This window comes from Pseudophryne corroboree, chromosome 2, assembly GCF_028390025.1.
Source record: "Pseudophryne corroboree isolate aPseCor3 chromosome 2, aPseCor3.hap2, whole genome shotgun sequence".
Taxonomy (NCBI): domain Eukaryota; kingdom Metazoa; phylum Chordata; class Amphibia; order Anura; family Myobatrachidae; genus Pseudophryne; species Pseudophryne corroboree.
The window spans coordinates 984,260,357-984,284,953 of NC_086445.1; the positions used below are offsets into that span (position 1 = coordinate 984,260,357).

The 24,597-nt window shown below is 46.4% G+C and overlaps 1 long non-coding RNA gene across 1 annotated transcript; it reads left to right on the top strand.

Annotated features, from left to right (window-relative positions):
- The first annotated feature begins 8,773 nt into the window (after window positions 1–8,773).
- LOC134987451 (uncharacterized) lies at window positions 8,774–11,498 on the top strand. Its single transcript, XR_010193114.1, has 6 exons — window positions 8,774–8,837; window positions 9,511–9,552; window positions 9,856–9,936; window positions 10,519–10,581; window positions 11,330–11,353; window positions 11,469–11,498. It is a non-coding gene; the product is annotated as an uncharacterized LOC134987451 (long non-coding RNA).
- Window positions 11,499–24,597: the final 13,099 nt, after the last annotated feature.

Sequence of the window (24,597 nt, forward strand, 5' to 3'; positions counted from 1 at the left end):
TTTTCTTACCAGATTGATTCTGTGAGTGTTAATTTTATTGATGTTAAAGTTTCTATTGATGATGGCAGGATTGTTACCGATCTGTATTGTAAACCTACTGATCGCGCAACACTGCTTCATGCTCAGAGTTTTCATCCCAAACCCCCGAAGTATAGCCTTCCTTATTCTCAGTTTATTAGAGCTGTATGTGTCTGTAGCAGTGGTTCTCAAACTCGGTCCTCAGGACCCCACACGGTTCACGTTTTCCATGTCACCAGCAGCTACTCTGTGTATCACCAACTGTCACATTTTAAAAATCTACAGGTGACCTGCAAAACATGGACCGAGTGGGGTCCTGAGGACCGAGTTTGAGAACCTGTGGTCTGTAGTGATAGAGATAAGGCTGCTGCACAGATTGACTGGATGATTTCTACATTTGTTTGCAGAGGATATGATCTGGAATTGCTAAACAAAGCTAAGAATAAAGCCTTGAATTGTACACGTGCTAATTTACTTAGGGGTTCTAAGAAAATCTTTATTCAACCAAGACTCCCTTGGGTTAACCACATTAACAAGATGAGTGGGACAATCACTGGGACTGCTAAACAATTGTGGCCGATTGTGACCAGTGATGCCGAACTGAATTTGAGTAAGACCAGACTTATGCCGTGTTTTACACGCGGAAAAAACATTAACGATTGGGTGATGCATACTGACATCACTGGTTTACAATCATCACAAAGAGAACAAAATTTTCTTTCGCTACAGAAAGGTTGTTTCAGGTGTCTAAATTGCGTAACTTGTCAATCACTTATGACCGGCAAATTCTTTTGTCATCCCCACAGTGGTAAACGTTACTTTATTAATCATAGGGTCACCTGTACAACAAAGTTTATTGTGTACTTATTGGTATGTCCATGTGGCCTGCATTATGTCGGGAAGTCCGACAGGACATTAAGAGAGCACATTGCTAATCATAAGTCCGCAATCCGTGCAGCTGTGGCAAAAGGATCCAGTGATCAGCCGGTTGCACAGCACTTTCTGCAAGCAGGTCATAATATTTCAACACTTCGTTATATTATTATAGATCATGAACCTGCTCTTTTGAGGGGTGGTGATAGGTCTTTGCGCCTGCTCAGGAAGGAAGCCAGGTGGATACATACTTTAGGTACGCTGTCTCCCTGGGGGTTGAATGAATCCTTACGTTTACATTGTTTTCTCTAGCTAATAATTCTTTGTTACAGATGTAGCCACCTTTATCTTGACTGTTTCTCCGCCGAGACGGGCGTCTAGCCACGCTAATGCGATAGCTGAGTTTCATCACAGGCAGGCGCGTTGAGACGATCTAGATACTCATCATGCATTACACATCTCCACCACTGTGTCGCTAATGCTCCACTAATCCAGTACTTTCGATCGTACAGTATAGCGGCGGATTGATCTACAGCTCTGGCAATACTGTAGGCGTAACGGGAGGCGGTGGAAAAAGTATGGAGTATTGTACAGTACAGTATGTGTATGGAGACGCAACTACAGTAATTGTGTAAAAGGAAGAATGTACAGTACAATGCATAAACACCGTGCTTTTAAAATATATGAGCGTCTGAGTTCGCTAATGCATAATGGGAATGGAGGACTAGCAGGAGGCGGAGGAAAACACCGTGCTTTACAAATGCGAGCGTCCGAGTCCTCTAAGGCATAAACCAACAGCAATGGGGCGGGGGCCGGGCGCTGTTTGCAGTACTTTCACACATGAAATTGGAAATCTCTCATGAGGTGTCGTGGGCTAGGGGTGAAGGCTCCCACCTCCCTCGCTGGGAGTCCAGGGTTCGAGACCTGATGTGCTTTCTTTCTTTTTTTTTTTTTTTTTCTGTAATAATGCACTGTATTATTTTATTTACATTGTAAGACAGTCAATGGAAGGATGCACACAGGTTTCACATAAATCAAAGTACATCTGCAGGAGCGATTCTTTACGCTAAATGCACCTAAACAGCGGGATGAAATGAGTGTATTCTGACGCTACCAACTGAGCAAAACAGTACTGTACAGTAGATCTTCAGCGTTTGTGTATTGCACAGGACCTGAATTTCCTCCCTGTGCAGGCCCCCAGGGGGGAAGGGCGATGGGGGTAGGGGGGAGACGATGGAAAATACTGTGCCTTTGAAATGCAATTACATGAGCGTCCGAGTACACTACGGCATACTGTAAACCAACACCAATGGGAAGGAAGTGCCAACCTTATTTTTAATGTGTTCCCGTGACATTCACTTTAAAAAAAAAAAAATTCTCTCCAATACAGTACATCCAATGGAAGGATGCACACAGGTTTCACATAAATCAAAGTACATCTGCAGGAGCGATTCTTTACGCTAAATGCAACCTACAGTACGGTACTGTAAGTGAGCAAAATAGTACTACAGTGGGCGTTTGTGTATTGCACATGACCTGCATTCCCTCCCTGTCTACTGCATGATCTGTGCAGGCTCCCATGGGGGAAGGGCAACAGGCTAGCAGGAGGCGGAGGAAAACACCGTGCTTTACAAATGCGAGCGTCCGAGTCCTCTAAGGCATAAACCAACAGCAATGGGGCGGGGGCCGGGCGCTGTTTGCAGTACTTTCACACATGAAATTGGAAATCTCTCATGAGGCGTCGTGGGCTAGGGGTGAAGGCTCCCACCTCCCTCGCTGGGAGTCCAGGGTTCGAGACCTGATGTGCTTTCTTTCTTTTTTTTTTTTTTTTCTGTAATAATGCACTGTATTATTTTATTTACATTGTAAGACAGTCAATGGAAGGATGCACACAGGTTTCACATAAATCAAAGTACATCTGCAGGAGCGATTCTTTACGCTAAATGCACCTAAACAGCGGGATGAAATGAGTGTATTCTGACGCTACCAACTGAGCAAAACAGTACTGTACAGTAGATCTTCAGCGTTTGTGTATTGCACAGGACCTGAATTTCCTCCCTGTGCAGGCCCCCAGGGGGGAAGGGCGATGGGGGTAGGGGGGAGACGATGGAAAATACTGTGCCTTTGAAATGCAATTACATGAGCGTCCGAGTACACTACGGCATACTGTAAACCAACACCAATGGGAAGGAAGTGCCAACCTTATTTTTAATGTGTTCCCGTGACATTCACTTTAAAAAAAAAAAAATTCTCTCCAATACAGTACATCCAATGGAAGGATGCACACAGGTTTCACATAAATCAAAGTACATCTGCAGGAGCGATTCTTTACGCTAAATGCAACCTACAGTACGGTACTGTAAGTGAGCAAAATAGTACTACAGTGGGCGTTTGTGTATTGCACATGACCTGCATTCCCTCCCTGTCTACTGCATGATCTGTGCAGGCTCCCATGGGGGAAGGGCAACAGGCTAGCAGGAGGCGGAGGAAAACACCGTGCTTTACAAATGCGAGCGTCCGAGTCCTCTAAGGCATAAACCAACAGCAATGGGGCGGGGGCCGGGCGCTGTTTGCAGTACTTTCACACATGAAATTGGAAATCTCTCATGAGGCGTCGTGGGCTAGGGGTGAAGGCTCCCACCTCCCTCGCTGGGAGTCCAGGGTTCGAGACCTGATGTGCTTTCTTTCTTTTTTTTTTTTTTTTCTGTAATAATGCACTGTATTATTTTATTTACATTGTAAGACAGTCAATGGAAGGATGCACACAGGTTTCACATAAATCAAAGTACATCTGCAGGAGCGATTCTTTACGCTAAATGCACCTAAACAGCGGGATGAAATGAGTGTATTCTGACGCTACCAACTGAGCAAAACAGTACTGTACAGTAGATCTTCAGCGTTTGTGTATTGCACAGGACCTGAATTTCCTCCCTGTGCAGGCCCCCAGGGGGGAAGGGCGATGGGGGTAGGGGGGAGACGATGGAAAATACTGTGCCTTTGAAATGCAATTACATGAGCGTCCGAGTACACTACGGCATACTGTAAACCAACACCAATGGGAAGGAAGTGCCAACCTTATTTTTAATGTGTTCCCGTGACATTCACTTTAAAAAAAAAAAAATTCTCTCCAATACAGTACATCCAATGGAAGGATGCACACAGGTTTCACATAAATCAAAGTACATCTGCAGGAGCGATTCTTTACGCTAAATGCAACCTACAGTACGGTACTGTAAGTGAGCAAAATAGTACTACAGTGGGCGTTTGTGTATTGCACATGACCTGCATTCCCTCCCTGTCTACTGCATGATCTGTGCAGGCTCCCATGGGGGAAGGGCAACAGGCTAGCAGGAGGCGGAGGAAAACACCGTGCTTTACAAATGCGAGCGTCCGAGTCCTCTAAGGCATAAACCAACAGCAATGGGGCGGGGGCCGGGCGCTGTTTGCAGTACTTTCACACATGAAATTGGAAATCTCTCATGAGGCGTCGTGGGCTAGGGGTGAAGGCTCCCACCTCCCTCGCTGGGAGTCCAGGGTTTGAGACCTGATGTGCTTTCTTTCTTTTTTTTTTTTTTTTCTGTAATAATGCACTGTATTATTTTATTTACATTGTAAGACAGTCAATGGAAGGATGCACACAGGTTTCACATAAATCAAAGTACATCTGCAGGAGCGATTCTTTACGCTAAATGCACCTAAACAGCGGGAATGAAATGAGTGTATTCTGACGGACTGTGCATCTTCGGTATTTGTGTATTGCATAAGACCTGTGAAGGCTCCCAGGAGGGAAGGGCGTAGGGCAAGACAGTGGAAAATACTGTGGTCAAAGAAAGGGCATATTTAAAACTAAGGGAAACTGTCACAAAGTACAGTAACTACAGTACTGTACGTTGAATGCCTGGACCGCACGACGTCTGAGACGCACGACGTCTGAGGCGCACGACGTCTGAGACGCTCATTGAGCATAAGGACGGTTATGGCTGCTGCACGGGACCGTCCCTATGCTCTTGGTGAGCTGCGTCTCCTCGTTCGCTGGCGGGACAGAACTCTCGCCAGCAACGAGGAGAAAGTGAGGGCATACCGGAGGGCCAGCAGGGACATCCTCCGGAAGTATAACAGGAGGAGAACGGTGAGGTCTCTCCAGAGGAGGTGGAGTGACCTCGTGAGGCGGACCCCACGACGCCTGCAGGCCATAAGGGATTGTAAGTACAGTACATTACTGTAGATTACTGTACTTTAAGTTACTGTAGTTACAGGTACAGTACATTATAGCAGGGGCTGCTGTAGCAGCAGGTATCCGGTCTATACAGCACTGTACAGTATTTGTGGTAAACAAATGGTTAAACAAGGACCAAACGTTAACCCGGTCAAAAGGTCAATTTGTTTTTTTGCGTCGACCTAGATGGTGCGGCTTTTGAAATTGGTTGACACCAGTTACTGTAGGTTGACATGGTCGTTAAGTTGACATGGAAAAAGATCGACATGCGTTTTACAAAAACAATTGTTATTTTTTTAAACTTGTGTATATACAGTACAGTAGTTCTTTACAATCCAGGTGGTCTACGATTGTGCAGTGTACAGTATCATGCAGTGTACAGTATATGCAATGTATCACAGTGTATCGTGCTGCGTAATTGCAGCGTGTCATGCAGTGTACATTCAGAATATGGTATTGTGCAGTGAGTGTAATACATAGTGAATCACATCGTGCAGCAGAGCCGGCCTTAGGCATAGGCAAACTACAGTAGGCAAATGCCTAGGGCATTTGCTATGCTTAGGGGCACCAGCAGCTTCTGCTGATTAAAATGATATGCGGCATGCCTATATTTTGCGTGACTGCGGCTGTATCTGTACCTGGCTAGGGCCAGCACTGTCGTGCAGTGTACTGTATACACATGTGGTAATTGCAGTTTTTTGTGTAGTGTACATTGTATCATATTTTGCAGGGAAATGTGCAGTTTGTCATATCACGCAGTCGTGCAGTGCATTGTGTGGTTTAATTGCAGTGTGCCGAAATTTGTGTTTCAGATAGTACAGTGTTCTAAGGGATGTTACTTTGGCAGAAATTATTCTAAGGGATGTTACAGTGGCCTAATGTGTTCTGACGTGCATTACTCTTGCATAAGGTTCATGACTGGCAGATCTCTACTTTGTGACGTAATGTGGATATACTACTGCACTACTGTGACGTACAGTACAGTAACGTGAATAAGGTGCTCTACTGTGTGACACAACGTGAATCAAGGACAGTACTGTGACGTGAATACGGTGCTCTACTGTGTGACACAACGTGAATCAAGGACAGTACTGTGACGTGAATACGGTGCTCTACTGTGTGACACAACGTGAATCAAGGACAGTACTGTGACGTGAATAAGGTGCTCTACTGTGTGACACAACGTGAATCAAGGACAGTACTGTGACGTGAATACGGTGCTCTACTGTGTGACACAACGTGAATCAAGGACAGTACTGTGACGTGAATAAGGTGCTCTACTGTGTGACACAACGTGAATCAAGGACAGTACTGTGACGTGAATACGGTGCTCTACTGTGTGACACAACGTGAATCAAGGACAGTACTGTGACGTGAATACGGTGCTCTACTGTGTGACACAACGTGAATCAAGGACAGTACTGTGACGTGAATAAACTGCACTACTGTGACATGACGTGAATAAGATGAATTCAGGTGAGTACTGCATCATCTGTCATGAAATCAATTTGTAATGTAATGAACAGTACTGAGATGGTTAAGGGTGGGAGGGCTGCATGCTGATGTGTGTCATAATGTTTATAAGGGCAATGCTTATGTGTGTTACAATGTCTATAAAGGTAGTGTTCTGTCTAATACCCTGGACCTACTGTACTGTAGCGATACTGTAAGTGTACTGTATGTCACATTTAGAAATGTGCCCCTTAAGTTTTGAAGACAGTACAGTACACTATGCCCTCCTGAGTGATTAGGTGCAGGGTACTAGAATGAACAATTCCATTTATTGTGATGTCATAAAGATGCTGTCAATGTTGAATTTCATTGGCTGTACAGTATGCTGCCATTATACTGTATATATATTTTTACAGGGCTGGTAGCACGACGTCACAGGAGGCGGGACAGGCGCCGCCAAGCTGGTAAGTATTGTCAAATACAGTAGTGTACAGTACATAGTGATTTCTATAGTCCCAACCCCCTGTCCTGACCATCACAGATAACTCGCTGCAATCCGTTAATGTTAAGAATGTCTGTTTACAAAACTAAATGTAAATATTAAACACAAAGTATAAATAACATTGTAGATAGCTGAATACCCGTGCTTCGCTACGGGATGAGGATGGTAAATTCCAGTGATAGTTGTTTGTTAATTTACGTTTGTTGGCGATGTACTGTAGTATATAGTACTGTATACTTTAAGCATACTGTATCTTGCTTCTCTGATGCAGATTGTTTATTGGCCGGACCCCTTTTTGGTCCTGGATACTGTGCAGTACATGTTTCAAATTGACAGCTTCACTTACAGTACTGTTATTTTTTTTCCCACAGTACCACCACCACCACCTGCTGCGCTGCCAGGTATTGTGTAACGAGAATTCTGGTGCTACTGTCATCGTTGTTACACTACTGTACATGTGTCCTGGATACTGTGCAGTACATGTTTCCAATTGACAGCTTCACTTACAGTACTGTTATTTTTTTTCCCACAGTACCACCACCACCACCACCACCACCACCACCTGCTGCGCTGCCAGGTATTGTGTAACGAGAATTCTGGTGCTACTGTCATCGTTGTTACACTACTGTACATGTGTCCTGGATACTGTACAGTACATGTTTCCAATTGACAGCTTCACTTACAGTACTGTTAATTTTTTTCCCACAGTGCCACCACCACCACCACCTGCTGCGCTGCCAGGTATTGTGTAACGAGAATTCTGGTGCTACTGTCATCGTTGTTACACTACTGTACATGTGTCCTGGATACTGTACAGTACATGTTTCCAATTGACAGCTTCACTTACAGTACTGTTATTTTTTTTCCCACAGTACCACCACCACCACCACCACCACCACCACCTGCTGCTGCGCTGCCAGGTATTGTGTAACGAGAATTCTGGTGCTACTGTCATCGTTGTTACACTACTGTACATGTGTCCTGGATACTGTACAGTACATGTTTCCAATTGACAGCTTCACTTACAGTACTGTTATTTTTTTTCCCACAGTACCACCACCACCACCACCTGCTGCGCTGCCAGGTATTGTGTAACGAGAATTCTGGTGCTACTGTCATCGTTGTTACACTACTGTACATGTGTCCTGGATACTGTGCAGTACATGTTTCCAATTGACAGCTTCACTTACAGTACTGTTATTTTTTTTCCCACAGTACCACCACCACCACCACCACCACCACCACCTGCTGCTGCGCTGCCAGGTATTGTGTAACGAGAATTCTGGTGCTACTGTCATCGTTGTTACACTACTGTACATGTGTCCTGGATACTGTACAGTACATGTTTCCAATTGACAGCTTCACTTACAGTACTGTTATTTTTTTTCCCACAGTACCACCACCACCACCACCTGCTGCGCTGCCAGGTATTGTGTAACGAGAATTCTGGTGCTACTGTCATCGTTGTTACACTACTGTACATGTGTCCTGGATACTGTACAGTACATGTTTCCAATTGACAGCTTCACTTACAGTACTGTTATTTTTTTTCCCACAGTACCAACACCACCACCACCACCACCACCTGCTGCTGCATCCGAGAGCTCCGGAAGTGGTAATAATTACTTTTTGTTACAGTCACACTAGTTTCCTACAGTATTACTGTAATTTTTGTATTTTACAATACTTGTCATCTTTTACACACAGACCGCCTCGTAATTGATACAGAGGAGGAGCTCATTCCCATTGATTCGGGGGAAGAGGAGCCAGATTATAGTAAGTACAGTAGGATTTTCTCAAGCCCATTCTTAAAAGTATTGACCAAGTCCACTTTTATTACTTTTCAGGCAGGGAATTCCAAACATGCACTGTACAGTATTTCCCTCACTGTGAAGACCCCTTTTCGCCTCTGTGCGAAATCGCCTCTACTTCAACAAGAGTTACTGTGCACGTGTCCTCTGTGTCCATCTTATCAAAAACCGTTCCTGTGTATTGTCCCCTTACTGTACTGTATACAGTATATTTGTAAAGGTTAATCATGTCCCCTCTTAATCTCCTCTTTTCCAATGTAAACATGCCTAGCCTGCCTTTCCTTGTATTCCATCTTCTCAATCCACTTCATCACTTTGGTCGCCCGCCTCTAAACCTTTTGTAGTTCCACGATATCCATTTTGTATTATGGTGCCCAAAATTGTGCATCCGACCCACCCTCCACTAGCCTAACCCTCCAATCATACTCTGAATCCACACTCTGCATTCTGAATGTCGGGATCCAGACAGCAGGTCTTTTAAATACAGTACTGTATGTCCCCTACCGCTGGACAGTCATTCTGCTCCTACTGTATTATGAATATATCTCTGCCTCCTGTAGCACTGTACTACTGTGCAATTTTGTAGTAACTGTACTCTACTGTATTTTGTTTATAATATTTTTTTATTTTCAACTCAGTAATTATTGACAGTGAGGATGAAAAACCCTCTCCCCAACTTGGTAAGTAAACTGCAGTATTGTACTGTACTGTACATTGTGTTAAACCAATGGGTTGGGTTTGCGTGACCAGCAGTCAGGATTCTAGCGGTCAGGTGACCGACAGTGGCATCCTGATTGCAGCAATCCCAACAGGGTGAGGTACGGTATCCTAACCCTCCTCCACTACCCCCTGATTCTGGCCTCGACATTCTCGTCTCTGTGTGCGAAATTTACTCTCCTCCTCCAATTCCTGACTGAATTTTTGCTTTACTGTATTCAACACAGAATACAAAAGTATATTTCATGGATTTTTTGCTTTCACAGGCCCTACACTGTCACAGGCGGTGGCGGAGGAGGAGGAGGAGGACCAGGACTCTCTGTCCCTCACCACACTGCACCCATTAAGTAAGTCCAGTCCGGTACATCGTGCCTCTGTAGAGCCAGTTTGAGCAAGGAGAGATTGATTGCTTCTTTTTTTGGTGGGGGCCCAAACCAACCAGTCATTTCAGCCACAGTCGTGTGGCAGACCCTGTTTATATAACATAAGGGTGGTTGGGAGGGCCCAATCACAATTCCATCTTGCACCTCTTTTTTTATTTATTTTTTTATTTATTTATCTTTGCATCATGTGATGTTTGGGGAAAATTGTTATAAGGTTTGATGTAAAAAAAAGGTTAAAAAAAAGAGGCAGATTAGATGGGCAAAGTGGTTCTTACAGTATTTGTCATCAAATTCTATGTTTCTGTATGCAGACCCTCCAACATGACCCGCCGCACTGCTCTGTTTCTAGACTTCCCTCTTAATTTATGATTTCCATCACCTGTGTTGAACTAGTTATATGATAAGAAAGCTGTTTCTTCACAGGTGATGGCAATAATAAATTAAGAGGGAAGTCCAGAACCAGAGCATTTTGTACCATGTTGGAGGGTATGTGTATTTCCTGGAATTAACCTTTTTTTTTTTTCACATTAATGTTTTTTTTCACAGGCCCTACACTGGAACAGGCCACGGAGGAGGAGGAGGATGATGATGATGCTGCTGCATTTAGTGGTAAGAATTATTACTGACATTGATCTGATGCCATCAGAGTAGCACTTTTCATCAGATTTTTCTGGCAAATGCGTAGAAATCGGATGAAAATTGTTTTTGTTTGAACTGGTGATATTGCCCATACAGTAGCAACCGATCACATCCCACATTAACATTTACAGTATCTAGTTACACTTACAGACGATAATACAGTACAGTAGGTAATATTTGATTGGTTGCTACTGTATGGACAACATCCTGTTCTAAAAAAAACACCCATCTTACTCAATTTCTCTCTCTCTCTCTCTCTCACCCCTTGTCACTGTCTCTCCATTCATCTCTCTAGATACTGTCAGTGATGAATTTCCCATTAGGCACGAGAGGCACGTACTGTACCTAGTGGCGGCATCTGTTTGGGGGCCTCAGTTGGATGCTTACAGTATGCTAATACTGTCATCCCAAAAATTACCACTACAGTAACTGCTAAATATTTTAAGTGTACTGTACAATATGCACATACAGTACTGTACAGTATACATAATTCAAAAGAAAAAAGAGTTGCTACTGTACCTTATTCTAGTCATAATCACCGGCATACGGGTCACTCACAAATTTTCTGATGGTCTCGGTGGGGTCCCTTGGAATCACCATGCCTGTCACAAGCATACCTTTTTTTACCCACCTGACACTGGGCCTGGAAACTAGTGTACTATTACTATACTTTTTACTGTATACTGTATCTTATAATATTCTTCTCTTTTACCCACAGACGACGAGCCAGAATACATTTTTGGTAAATATACTGTACAGTAGCAATAGTTGGTACTGTAATTACAGTATTTTTTTTTCTCCAACATTATTTTAAGTCAAACTGATATGACTAACTGTACTGTATTATCTTTTTACAGTCCGTCGCCAACCAGTGGAGGAGACACCTGGTAATAAAATAGAAATACATAATGCACTGTACTGTATTCTAACTTACTGTAACATGTATAACACTGAGCTGATCATCTTCACACCCTCTGACATAACCTTACAGTACAAACTGTACTTTCTCTCCTTTTTCACCCTCTTCACTCCACAAATGCATGCTGCGTTTCCTGACTACTGATATAATAGTGTGTAGAGCGTAGCGAGGCACCGTGCCCACCGCGTGGCGAGCGAAGCAAGCATGCAAGGGGCTGCTTTCCGCTCGCCGCCCCTGTCGGGATTGTGTGGTCGGGATTCCGGCGTCTGTATTTTGACTGCCGGGATCCCGTCCAGCGGGATTACGTACTGATCTCCAGTCTGAGCCTGCCCTAGGCATAGGCATACTTGCCAAATGCCCAGGGGCACAAGCAGCTTCTGCTGATTAATATGATATGCAGCATGCCTACAGTATATTCTGTGCATACAAAATGCATTACTAATGTGCAGCATTATGTGTATACAGTACTTTGTTGTGTAACATATACTGTAGCAAGGGCACTACTGTGTGGTCTAATGTGAACAAAGAGCAATATGATGTGATGCAATGTGAATAAGTGGGAATACTTTGAGGAGTAATGTGGTACTATCATATGATGTAACGAGAAAAAGAGACACTATTGCATGATATGTTGTGAATAAAGTTGCAGTACTGTGTGGCGTCATTTCAGATTGGGGAATTACTGTGTGGCCTTGCCCCTTCCCAGCAAGAACATGCACCGTTTTGGGATGCACACCGAATGTGCACACTGTTGCTATTTTAAACATACAGTACAGTAAGTTGGAGGAGCACCAAAATGACGACTGCTATGGTTGAGGGGTGATGGTGCTGGGAAAGGGGTACAGGCTCAGAGGCGGAAATAGCATCTGTGCAAGGGGGCAGCATCCAAAAACTTGACTAGGGAATCATATTATTTATGGCTGGCTCTGAGTACAGTCCACTATTATGGATAGTACTCCCTACAACACCACCTACAGTACTGTAACCCTCTTTTTTCTGAAGCGGTCATGAAATGTCATGACTGCTAATACATACAGTAAATGTCTACAGTATTTGTACTGTGGTGTTTAATTCCTTTGACAATTTGTTTATGACCTATTGAAGCTAAACTCTTGTACAGTACTTTATATTTTGAATACCAGCAATACAGTATAATACTGTACCTACAGTATACAGTAATAATTGTTTACTATTTGAATGTGACTAAATGTTTTTTTTTCTCCAATATAGTGCCAATTATTTATGGGGGCCCCAGACAGGGGCAAGATAGGTGGGCTGGCCCAGAAGCGGGCAGGCAGCAGCCCACTTATACAAGAGGTAAACTAAAGCAATGTTTAAATTACCTCGACAGCATACAGTAGTGTTTGATTTACTGTACTGACAATACAGTACTGTACATTGTAAATAACAATATTGTCTAATATAGAGTAAAGTACAGTACTGTATTGCCATTACTACACTGTAAAGTATTCAGTATTTGTTTTGTAATACTGTCCTTTTTTTCCCACAGAACAGTTGCAGCGTGCCATCCAGCTCCAGCGGGTGGTGGTCCACCTCCTAGTGGACCACTATTTTAATATTTTATTAAGTTTTATTTAATTTTATTTAATAAAAATTTTTGTTCTTGTACTCCATTGTATAGTATCTTTTTCTACTGTATAAGATAGGCATACTGTACACCATACAATTATCTGGCAGATAATCTGCAAGATCTGGCTGTTTGTAATGAAATTCTCTCCTAATTTAGCTGTGGTGTACAGTACCTCCTGAGTGTGCTGGGGTGCTTTCTGGCCAGTTTGGGGTGATTTGGAGCAAGTTTGGTCGGCCATCTTGCCGACATGTGCTGTCGACTGTTTGGCAAACATGTGTTTTCACTCCAGCATGTGTGTGTCAGGCATTTTGTGTGTGTCAGGCATTTTGTGTGTGTCAGGCATTTTGTGTGTGTCAGCCATTTTATGTGTGTCAGCCATTGCTGTGTGGTTCCACAATTGTTAGCGTGTCAAAGTGCTGACCACTGACACCACTATTTCACTTTGTACCGCATGCCTTTTGTGGAACCACACAGCCCAGCATGACTTATTGCTGGGCTGTGTGGTTCCACAAATTTTCTTGGAAAACAAATGAACATGAGTGTCTTTACTTTAATACTTTTTTTTTTTTTTTCCCCACAGATATCTATATACACAAGAAAAGAATGTAACGAAGAACAAACTACTTTTTTGTTTTAATTAACTTTCAAACTTTATTTAAAAAAAAAAACACCTTTTTTTTCTTCAATAAACTTTTAAAAATAGAAGTTTCCTGTGGTTTTTATTAAAATATGAAATGCAAGATGCCTAACCAAGTTGTTTTACATACAGTATACCACTCTTAATTGAATTCCCATCATACAGTAGTACTAATTTATACAGTACAGGAAGTTGGGAATACAAACATTGGAAACCACGTCATGTTTATTTTAAGAAACACTTTATTTACGGACAAAGTCATTTGGAACATGTAACATCACACATACTGTACTGTATTGTAATAAAGCCAACATCACACATACTGTACGGTACTTTAATCAAAAGGTAACAGCACAAATACAGTAACAATATCAACTTTAACATTTTTATAATTTATTTTTTTGTGGTGGTGGTGCGGGGTAATGGTTTTTGTACTTTATTTTTAGGTTTTGCTTTTTGGAATTATTTTTCGTTTTTGTCTTTTGCTTTTTAACACTGTCGCATACGGACACCAGAATAGAGAACTGACAACAGCAGCCCCTGGATGGAAACGCAGCCCAAGGCCCCAGATGGACACAGCACAATGGACTCGGCTGCTACTGGATAGATACAGCAGCGCCGAAAAAATCAACAGGAATAAAAGGGGCAACTTGTAACAGGCCCTTACATTACCAGGAATGTGGTGAGCCAAGTTCATGCACTCCCCTTTGAGTAACCGAGCTGCTCCAAGTGGATTCAGCACAGTGCATGCAGCCCCAGAAAATGTACAGGTAATACAGGTACATTGACACAATTTTTTAACTTCAGCTGTGTGAAGCTGATGTGCAGAAGCTAGGAGTTAGGTAATGATCTGGTTTCATCATAGTCGAGCTTCCAAGTCATTTTCCTCTTCGTTCTCAGCACAGAGTTTATGGTATCCCTTATCTTCCTCTTTTCTGGATCACCAATCCTCACGCGGCGTTCACACCTAGCCATGATGTCATGTACCAGATTTTTGGGCAGCGGAAGTTTGCCCTTGGAACCATCAAAGTTCACACGATTGGCCCACGTCAAGTATTTGTCGTACCGTACATGGTGCTGGAACAGAGAATATGCATATTTCTGAATATGTCCATTTGAAGCTCTGTACAGATGGTCGTCCAGGGAAGTTGAGATGACAGCCAGGGCAATATTGTTCAGAGAGCCTCCGAATGTATTGCGAAGTGGCCTGTGAGCAGGTGTGCTGGTCATCATTGGTGTTCCTGGCAACAGCACACTTGAATCCAGGCCTCTGCGGTCGTCCAGCCCTCTGCGGTCCTCCAGGCCTCCTCTGCGGTCCTCCAGGCCTCCTCTGCGGTCCTCCAGGTCTCTTCTGCGGTCCTCCAGGTCTCTTCTGCGGTCCTCCAGGCCTCCTCTGCGTTCGCCCAAGTCGCTGACTTCGTCCAGTCCGCTGCTGTGGTCCAGGCCTCTGCGGTCCTCCAGGCCTCCTCTGCGGTCCTCCAGGCCTCCTCTGCGGTCCTCCAGGCCTCCTCTGCGGTCCTCCAGGCCTCCTCTGCGGTCCTCCAGGCCTCCTCTGCGGTCCTCCAGGCCTCCTCTGCGGTCCTCCAGGCCTCCTCTGCGTTCGCCCAGGCCTCCTCTGCGTTCGCCCAAGTCGCTGACTTCGTCCAGTCCGCTGCTGTGGTCCAGGCCTCTGCGGTCCTCCAGGCCTCCTCTGCGGTCCTCCAGGCCTCCTCTGCGGTCCTCCAGGCCTCCTCTGCGGTCCTCCAGGCCTCCTCTGCGGTCCTCCAGGCCTCCTCTGCGGTCCTCCAGGCCTCCTCTGCGTTCGCCCAGGCCTCCTCTGCGTTCGCCCAAGTCGCTGACTTCGTCCAGTCCGCTGCTGTGGTCCAGGCCTCTGCGGTCCTCCAGGCCTCCTCTGCGGTCCTCCAGGCCTCCTCTGCGGTCCTCCAGGCCTCCTCTGCGGTCCTCCAGGCCTCCTCTGCGGTCCTCCATGTTTCCTCTGCGGTCCTCCAGGTCTCTTCTGCGGTCCTCCAGGCCTCCTCTGCGTTCGCCCAAGTCGCTGACTTCGTCCAGGCCTCTGCGGTCCTCCAGGTCTCTTCTGCGGTCCTCCAGGCCTCCTCTGCGGTCCTCCATGCCGCTGACTTCGTCCAGTCCGCTGCGGTCGTCCAGGCCTCCTCTGCGGTCCTCCATGCCGCTGACTTCGTCCAGTCCGCTGCGGTCGTCCAGGTCTCTTCTGCGGTCCTCCAGGCCTCCTCTGCGGTCGTCCAGCCCTCTGCGGTCCTCCAGGCCTCCTCTGCGGTCCTCCAGGCCTCCTCTGCGGTCCTCCAGGTCTCTTCTGCGGTCCTCCTGGTCTCTTCTGCGGTCCTCCAGGTCTCTTCTGCGGTCCTCCAGGCCTCCTCTGCGGTCGTCCAAGTCGCTGACTTCGTCCAGTCCGCTGCTGTGGTCCAGGCCTCTGCGGTCCTCCAGGCCTCCTCTGCGGTCCTCCAGGCCTCCTCTGCGGTCCTCCATGCCGCTGACGTCGTCCAGGCCTCCTCTGCGGTCGTCCAGCCCTCTGCGGTCCTCCAGACCTCCTCTGCGGTCCTCCAGGCCTCCTCTGCGGTCCTCCAGGTCTCTTCTGCGGTCCTCCTGGTCTCTTCTGCGGTCCTCCAGGTCTCTTCTGCGGTCCTCCAGGCCTCCTCTGCGGTCGTCCAAGTCGCTGACTTCGTCCAGTCCGCTGCTGTGGTCCAGGCCTCTGCGGTCCTCCAGGCCTCCTCTGCGGTCCTCCAGGCCTCCTCTGCGGTCCTCCAGGCCTCCTCTGCGGTCCTCCAGGCCTCCTCTGCGGTCCTCCAGGCCTCCTCTGCGGTCCTCCATGCCGCTGACGTCGTCCAGGCCTCCTCTGCGGTCGTCCAGGCCTCCTCTGCGGTCCTCCAGGCCTCGGTCGTCCAGGCCGCTGACTTGAACCGCTTGGTGGTGTGTTGCAATGATGGTGCGGCAAACTCCAACTTGCCATTCTTCCCTCGTTTGTTCAATGACTTTCTTCATGGCTTCTACCATCTGTTCCTTTATGCCTTCTTTAAGGCCAGCCACATCGGTCTGCAGCTGATTGACCTGTCCACCAACTTCTGACTCCATATTGGTCACCTTACTGAGTAGCTCCTTTAGTAAAACAGGACAGGTACACTGGCAGTCCTGCACTTTGGTGTTCACATCTGTGAAATGCAACCTTCTTCGTGGTGAATGTGTCATGTCTTCTTGTCCAGGGGTGGCTACATGGTCCAAAAAAGAAGCTTCCTGATGCAGCGTGTTTGTCACGTCCTCTAGCACCGGTATTTCCAGATTCATTGGCTGAACACTGTGATCTGCAGGAGATGGAACAATTACATCATTTGCCACACCACATATCATCTCCAACGTATTATTCTTTGCCTTGGCATTTTTTCGTGGTTTCACCACATTTTCTTTCTGAGCCGCCTTGGCAGTTTTCTTCTTCTTTTGTGGGACTAATGCAGCAAGTTTCTGTGCCACTGATGGGTGGGTTTTGGCACTCCCGTAAAATCTGGTAGTCTGCATTCTTTGTCTTTTGTCTAAAAATATAAAAACCACAATAAGAAAACATGTAAAGCACAGCATGCTAAAAATAGCAAACAACTGTACATTTTCAAATAAAGTGCACAACAGTAAAGTGCAAATACAGTACTGTACAGTATTTGCCTTTTTTCCCTGTGCCTCCCAACAAGAACCTCTGCAGGAGGGACAGAATGCTCTGTTACGGACTTCAGTTTAAATATACAGTATGATTACCATCACCTGTGCGAACAACTATACTGTACAGTAGTTACTGTATTTGATAAGATAGGTGTTTCACCACAAGTGATAGCAATCATTCAGTACTACTGCACATACCTGTAGTACACCGGGATAAGCAAGGTCTATGTACATTACGTTATACCGAGCTGGATCGCTTAGCAACCTGACAAAATGGCCACCGACCGTGAACTCCCAGCACGTAGCAGCGCTTGGATATGGAGTGAGATACAGTATGGTACAGTCCAGGGGCAATGCTGAAGGAGCGTCACAATCCCCTAGCTCAATTACTAGAGCCATCTTAACAGCAGTGTGGGCCCCTGGACACAGCAATGCACTGGGGCCCCTACCCACTCACCAGCGGAAGGGGTGGGGGGAGCTATCAGCGGCAGCTTTGATGCTCCGCGGGGGATAGGGGGGGTTCTATCTTTCGCTCAGTATGTACAGTAGGACCTGGAGAAATAATTTCTGCTAATTATTCCTTTACTGCACAGATGGGGCAGGAAGGAGAACACTAAACTGTAGAAGGGGGCATTGTGCTGAATGAAGGGGCCCTGGTACATGACTTCCAGGGTGGTAGGGGGTGTTTAATACACAGGGGAGGAGTGGATAATGGAGTGGGCTTAATATTAGTGTTATGGACTGCAATTAGTTTCCTGTATGAAACAGATACAGTACAGTAAATAACCCTCCTTGGAAGTGCATGGGCCCTGTGAGACTTACAGTAGTGTACAGCATAAGGGTCGACTGACATGATGTACAAGCATTACATACAGTACATGTCAGTACTGTATGTAAATTCTTCAATTATTGCCTAACAACAATGCTGCTTACTGTATATTAAATACTGTAGGCCTAGAAATGTGCATCTCAATATAGTAGTTAAAAACACAGGGGCCTATGTGGATAAGCGAGTTCTATGCACACTAAAAATGGCCACCGACCGTGAACTCCCAGCACGTGGCAGCGCTCGGATATGTAGTGAGAGATGGTATACATTTTAAAATACAGTACACCGGGATAAGTTGTACAGGCCATGGAGCAATGCACAGGGACATTCATCATTTACGTACAGTATATAAATAATTGTAAACCGTAAATGAAAGAATTACCGGTCAAATACTGTATGACGAAACTGTGTCAATGAGCTGGAACAGTATGGCCTGTCAAGAAGTTTTCGAAGGCAGAAACGGAGAGCAAATTATCAGGAGATTTCTGAAAGGTCGGAGAAGATCCACACAGCAAGTCTGCCTACGAGGAAACAGATTTGCAAAGTGGGTAGCGTAAAGCCTAACAACAATGCTGCTTACTGTATATTAAATACTGTAGGCCTAGAAATGTGCATCTCAATATAGTAGTTAAAAACACAGGGGCCTATGTGGATAAGCGAGTTCTATGCACACTAAAAATGGCCACCGACCGTGAACCCCCAGCACGTGGCAGCGCTCGGATATGTAGTGAGATACAGTATGGCATACATTTCACAGTTCAGGGGGCAATGCTGAAGGAGCGTCACAATCCCCTAGCTCAATTACATTGGGATAAGCGAGGTCTATGCACATTACGGTATACCGAGCTGGATCGCTTAGCAACCTGACAACATGGCCGCCGACCGTGAACTCCCAGCACGTGGCAGCGCTCGGATATGTAGTGAGATACAATATGGCATACATTTCACAGTTCAGGGGGCAATGCTGAAGGAGCGTCACAATCCCCTAGCTCAATTACTGTACATTGGGATAAGCGAGGTCTATGCACATTACGGTATACCGAGCTGGATCGCTTAGCAACCTGACAAAATGGCCGCCGACCGTGAACTCCCAGCACGTGGCAGCGCTCGGATATGTAGTGAGATACAGTATGGCATACATTTCACACTCCAGGGGGCAATGCTGAAGGAGCGTCACAATCCCCTAGCTCAATTACATTGGGATAAGCGAGGTCTATGCACATTACGGTATACCGAGCTGGATCGCTTAGCAACCTGACAACATGGCCGCCGACCGTGAACTCCCAGCACGTGGCAGCGCTCGGATATGTAGTGAGATACAGTATGGCATACATTTCACACTCCAGGGGGCAATGCTGAAGGAGCGTCACAATCCCCTAGCTCAATTACTGTACATTGGGATAAGCGAGGTCTATGCACATTACGGTATACCGAGCTGGATCGCTTAGCAACCTGACAAAATGGCCGCCGACCGTGAACTCCCAGCACGTGGCAGCGCTCGGATATGTAGTGAGATACAGTATGGCATACATTTCACACTCCAGGGGGCAATGCTGAAGGAGCGTCACAATCCCTTAGCTCAATTACTGTACATTGGGATAAGCGAGGTCTATGCACATTACGGTATACCGAGCTGGATCGCTTAGCAACCTGACAAAATGGCCGCCGACCGTGAACTCCCAGCACGTGGCAGCGCTCAAATATGGAGTGAGAGATGGTATACATTTTAAAATACACCGGGATAAGTTGTACAGGCCATGGAGCAATGTACAGGGACATTCATCATTTACGTATATAAATAATTGTAAACCGTAAATGAAAGAATTACCGGTCAAATACTGTATGACGAAACTGTGTCAATGAGCTGGAACAGTATGGCCTGTCAAGAAGTTTTCGAAGGCAGAAACGGAGAGCAAATTATCAGGAGATTTCTGAAAGGTCGGAGAAGATCCACACAGCAAGTCTGCCTACGAGGAAACAGATTTGCAAAGTGGGTAGCGTAAAGCCTAACAACAATGCTGCTTACTGTATATTAAATACTGTAGGCCTAGAAATGTGCATCTCAATATAGTAGTTAAAAACACAGGGGCCTATGTGGATAAGCGAGTTCTATGCACACTAAAAATGGCCACCGACCGTGAACCCCCAGCACGTGGCAGCGCTCGGATATGTAGTGAGATACAGTATGGCATACATTTCACAGTTCAGGGGGCAATGCTGAAGGAGCGTCACAATCCCCTAGCTCAATTACATTGGGATAAGCGAGGTCTATGCACATTACGGTATACCGAGCTGGATCGCTTAGCAACCTGACAACATGGCCGCCGACCGTGAACTCCCAGCACGTGGCAGCGCTCGGATATGTAGTGAGATACAATATGGCATACATTTCACAGTTCAGGGGGCAATGCTGAAGGAGCGTCACAATCCCCTAGCTCAATTACATTGGGATAAGCGAGGTCTATGCACATTACGGTATACCGAGCTGGATCGCTTAGCAACCTGACAACATGGCCGCCGACCGTGAACTCCCAGCACGTGGCAGCGCTCGGATATGTAGTGAGATACAATATGGCATACATTTCACAGTTCAGGGGGCAATGCTGAAGGAGCGTCACAATCCCCTAGCTCAATTACATTGGGATAAGCGAGGTCTATGCACATTACGGTATACCGAGCTGGATCGCTTAGCAACCTGACAACATGGCCGCCGACCGTGAACTCCCAGCACGTGGCAGCGCTCGGATATGTAGTGAGATACAGTATGGCATACATTTCACACTCCAGGGGGCAATGCTGAAGGAGCGTCACAATCCCCTAGCTCAATTACTGTACATTGGGATAAGCGAGGTCTATGCACATTACGGTATACCGAGCTGGATCGCTTAGCAACCTGACAAAATGGCCGCCGACCGTGAACTCCCAGCACGTGGCAGCGCTCGGATATGTAGTGAGATACAGTATGGCATACATTTCACACTCCAGGGGGCAATGCTGAAGGAGCGTCACAATCCCGTAGCTCAATTACTGTACATTGGGATAAGCGAGGTCTATGCACATTACGGTATACCGAGCTGGATCGCTTAGCAACCTGACAAAATGGCCGCCGACCGTGAACTCCCAGCACGTGGCAGCGCTCAAATATGGAGTGAGAGATGGTATACATTTTAAAATACACCGGGATAAGTTGTACAGGCCATGGAGCAATGTACAGGGACATTCATCATTTACGTATATAAATAATTGTAAACCGTAAATGAAAGAATTACCGGTCAAATACTGTATGACGAAACTGTGTCAATGAGCTGGAACAGTATGGCCTGTGAAGAAGTTTTCGAAGGCAGAAACGGAGAGCAAATTATCAGGAGATTTCTGAAAGGTCGGAGAAGATCCACACAGCAAGTCTGCCTACGAGGAAACAGATTTGCAAAGTGGGTAGCGGCCGGTGACTGAGACGCTCTTTTATTCACATTCAAAAGTACCTGTACAGTATGCTCTGTGATTGGTGTAAGGATGAATGCGCCTATATTGGCACCAATCACAGCGGTAAGAATTCCTTTTGTGTGAATGTGAATAAAAGAGCGTCTCAGTCACCGCCCCGCTACCCACTTTGCAAAGCTGTTTCCTCGTAAGCAGACTTGCTGTGTGGATCTTCTCCGACCTTTCAGAAATCTCCTGATAATTTGCTCTCCGTTTCTGCCTTCGAAAACTTCTTCACAGGCCATACTGTTCCAGCTCATTGACACAGTTTCGTCATACAGTATTTGACCGGTAATTCTTTCATTTACGGTTTACAATTATTTATATACGTAAATGATGAATGTCCCTGTACATTGCTCCATGGCCTGTACAACTTATCCCGGTGTATTTTAAAATGTATACCATCTCTCACTCCATATTTGAGCGCTGCCACGTGCTGGGAGTTCACGGTCGGCGGCCATTTTGTCAGGTTGCTAAGCGATCCAGCTCGGTATACCGTAATGTGCATAGACCTCGCTTATCCCAATGTACAGTAATTGAGCTAGGGGATTGTGACGCTCCTTCAGCATTGCCCCCTGGAGTGTGAAATGTATGCCATACTGTATCTCACTCCATATCCGAGCGCTGCCACGTGCTGGGAGTTCACGGTCGGCGGCCATTTTGTCAGGTTGCTAAGCGATCCAGCTCGGTATACCGTAATGTGCATAGACCTCGCTTATCCCAATGTACAGTAATTGAGCTAGGGGATTGTGACGCTCCTTCAGCATTGCCCCCTGGAGTGTGAAATGTATGCCATACTGTATCTCACTCCATATCCGAGCGCTGCCACGTGCTGGGAGTTCACGGTCGGCGGCCATTTTGTCAGGTTGCTAAGCGATCCAGCTCGGTATACCGTAATGTGCATAGACCTCGCTTATCCCAATGTACAGTAATTGAGCTAGGGGATTGTGACGCTCCTTCAGCATTGCCCCCTGGAGTGTGAAATGTATGCCATACTGTATCTCACTCCATATTTGAGCGCTGCCACGTGCTGGGAGTTCACGGTCGGCGGCCATTTTGTCAGGTTGCTAAGCGATCCAGCTCGGTATACCGTAATGTGCATAGACCTCGCTTATCCCAATGTAATTGAGCTAGGGGATTGTGACGCTCCTTCAGCATTGCCCCCTGGAGTGTGAAATGTATGCCATACTGTATCTCACTACATATCCGAGCGCTGCCACGTGCTGGGGGTTCACGGTCGGTGGCCATTTTTAGTGTGCATAGAACTCGCTTATCCACATAGGCCCCTGTGTTTTTAACTACTATATTGAGATGCACATTTCTAGGCCTACAGTATTTAATATACAGTAAGCAGCATTGTTGTTAGGCAATAATTGAAGAATTTACATACAGTACTGACATGTACTGTATGTAATGCTTGTACATCATGTCAGTCGACCCTTATGCTGTACACTACTGTAAGTCTCACAGGGCCCATGCACTTCCAAGGAGGGTTATTTACTGTACTGTATCTGTTTCATACAGGAAACTAATTGCAGTCCATAACACTGAAGTTGTATTTTCAGTACTGTACAGTATACAATACTTAAATTTGAACATCAGGTATAGTAAACATGTACAGTATTAACTTCTATCATAAAACTCTTATGCATTTTCAGATGTGTAAATTTTAGACTACAGTATTCACAAATGTTTTCTCTCCATACAGGAATTATATTTGGACAACATGCCAGTAACTATCAACAAAACGATGAGCAAGATAATCGCCAACATGAAAAAAGAAAATAAAACCATCAAAGAGATCCATGCATGGCTCAAGGAAAGTGGCATTATAGTCACTTTAGAAACGGTGCGCTATCATGCATTCGAGAGAACAACGCCCAGATTTGTATTTCCTACAAAATGCACATGGTACGTACTGTACACTACTGTAATGTTTAAATGACTTGCTTTATGTCACGAACCTCGGGCAGCGGCGACCGCGCTTGTCCCTGCGGGTGGCCTGGTCTGCCCGGCGCCTCTCTTCCCCTGTCAGTCTCCGGCTTCAGCGGCGGGTCGGCGCTGCTCTCCGGCGGCTTCCCGGAAGCAAGGGCGCCGCCATCACAAGCGAGGGCAAGGAGGCGGAGCAGGTCTGACGTCACCTGCCTGCTCCGCCAATCAGGCTAGGGCGGGGAATTTAAAATCAGATACCAGGCAGAGATCCGATGCCTGAGTATCTTCGTTTCTCCTGTGGAAGCTATGATCCAGAGCTCCTGTCCCTGCAAGCATCCTGTGCTTCCAAGCATCCTGTCCCTGCAAGCATCCTGTGCTTCCAAGCATCCTGTCCCTGCAAGCATCCTGTGCTTCCAAGCATCCTGTGCCTACAAGCAACCTGTGCTTCCAAGCATCCTGTGCCTACAAGCACCTCCGTGCCTCCAGTTACCTCCGTGTCTCCAAGCACCTCGTGCCTCCAAGCACCTCCGTGCCTCCAAGCACCTCCGTGCCTCCAAGCACCTCCGTGCCTCCAAGCACCTCGTGCCTCCAAGCACCTCGTGCCTCCAAGCACCTCCGCGCCTCAAAGCACCTCCGTGCCTCCAGTTACCTCCGTGTCTCCAAGCACCTCGTGCCTCCAAGCACCTCCGTGCCTCCAAGCACCTCCGTGCCTCCAAGCACCTCGTGCCTCCAAGCACCTCCGCGCCTCAAAGCACCTCCGTGCCTCCAGTTACCTCCGTGTCTCCAAGCACCTCGTGCCTCCAAGCACCTCCGTGCCTCCAAGCACCTCCGTGTCTCCAAGCACCTCGTGCCTCCAAGCACCTCGTCCCTCCAAACACCTCGGTGTCTCCAAACACCTCCGTGCCTCCAAGCACCTCCGTGCCTCCAAACACCTCCGT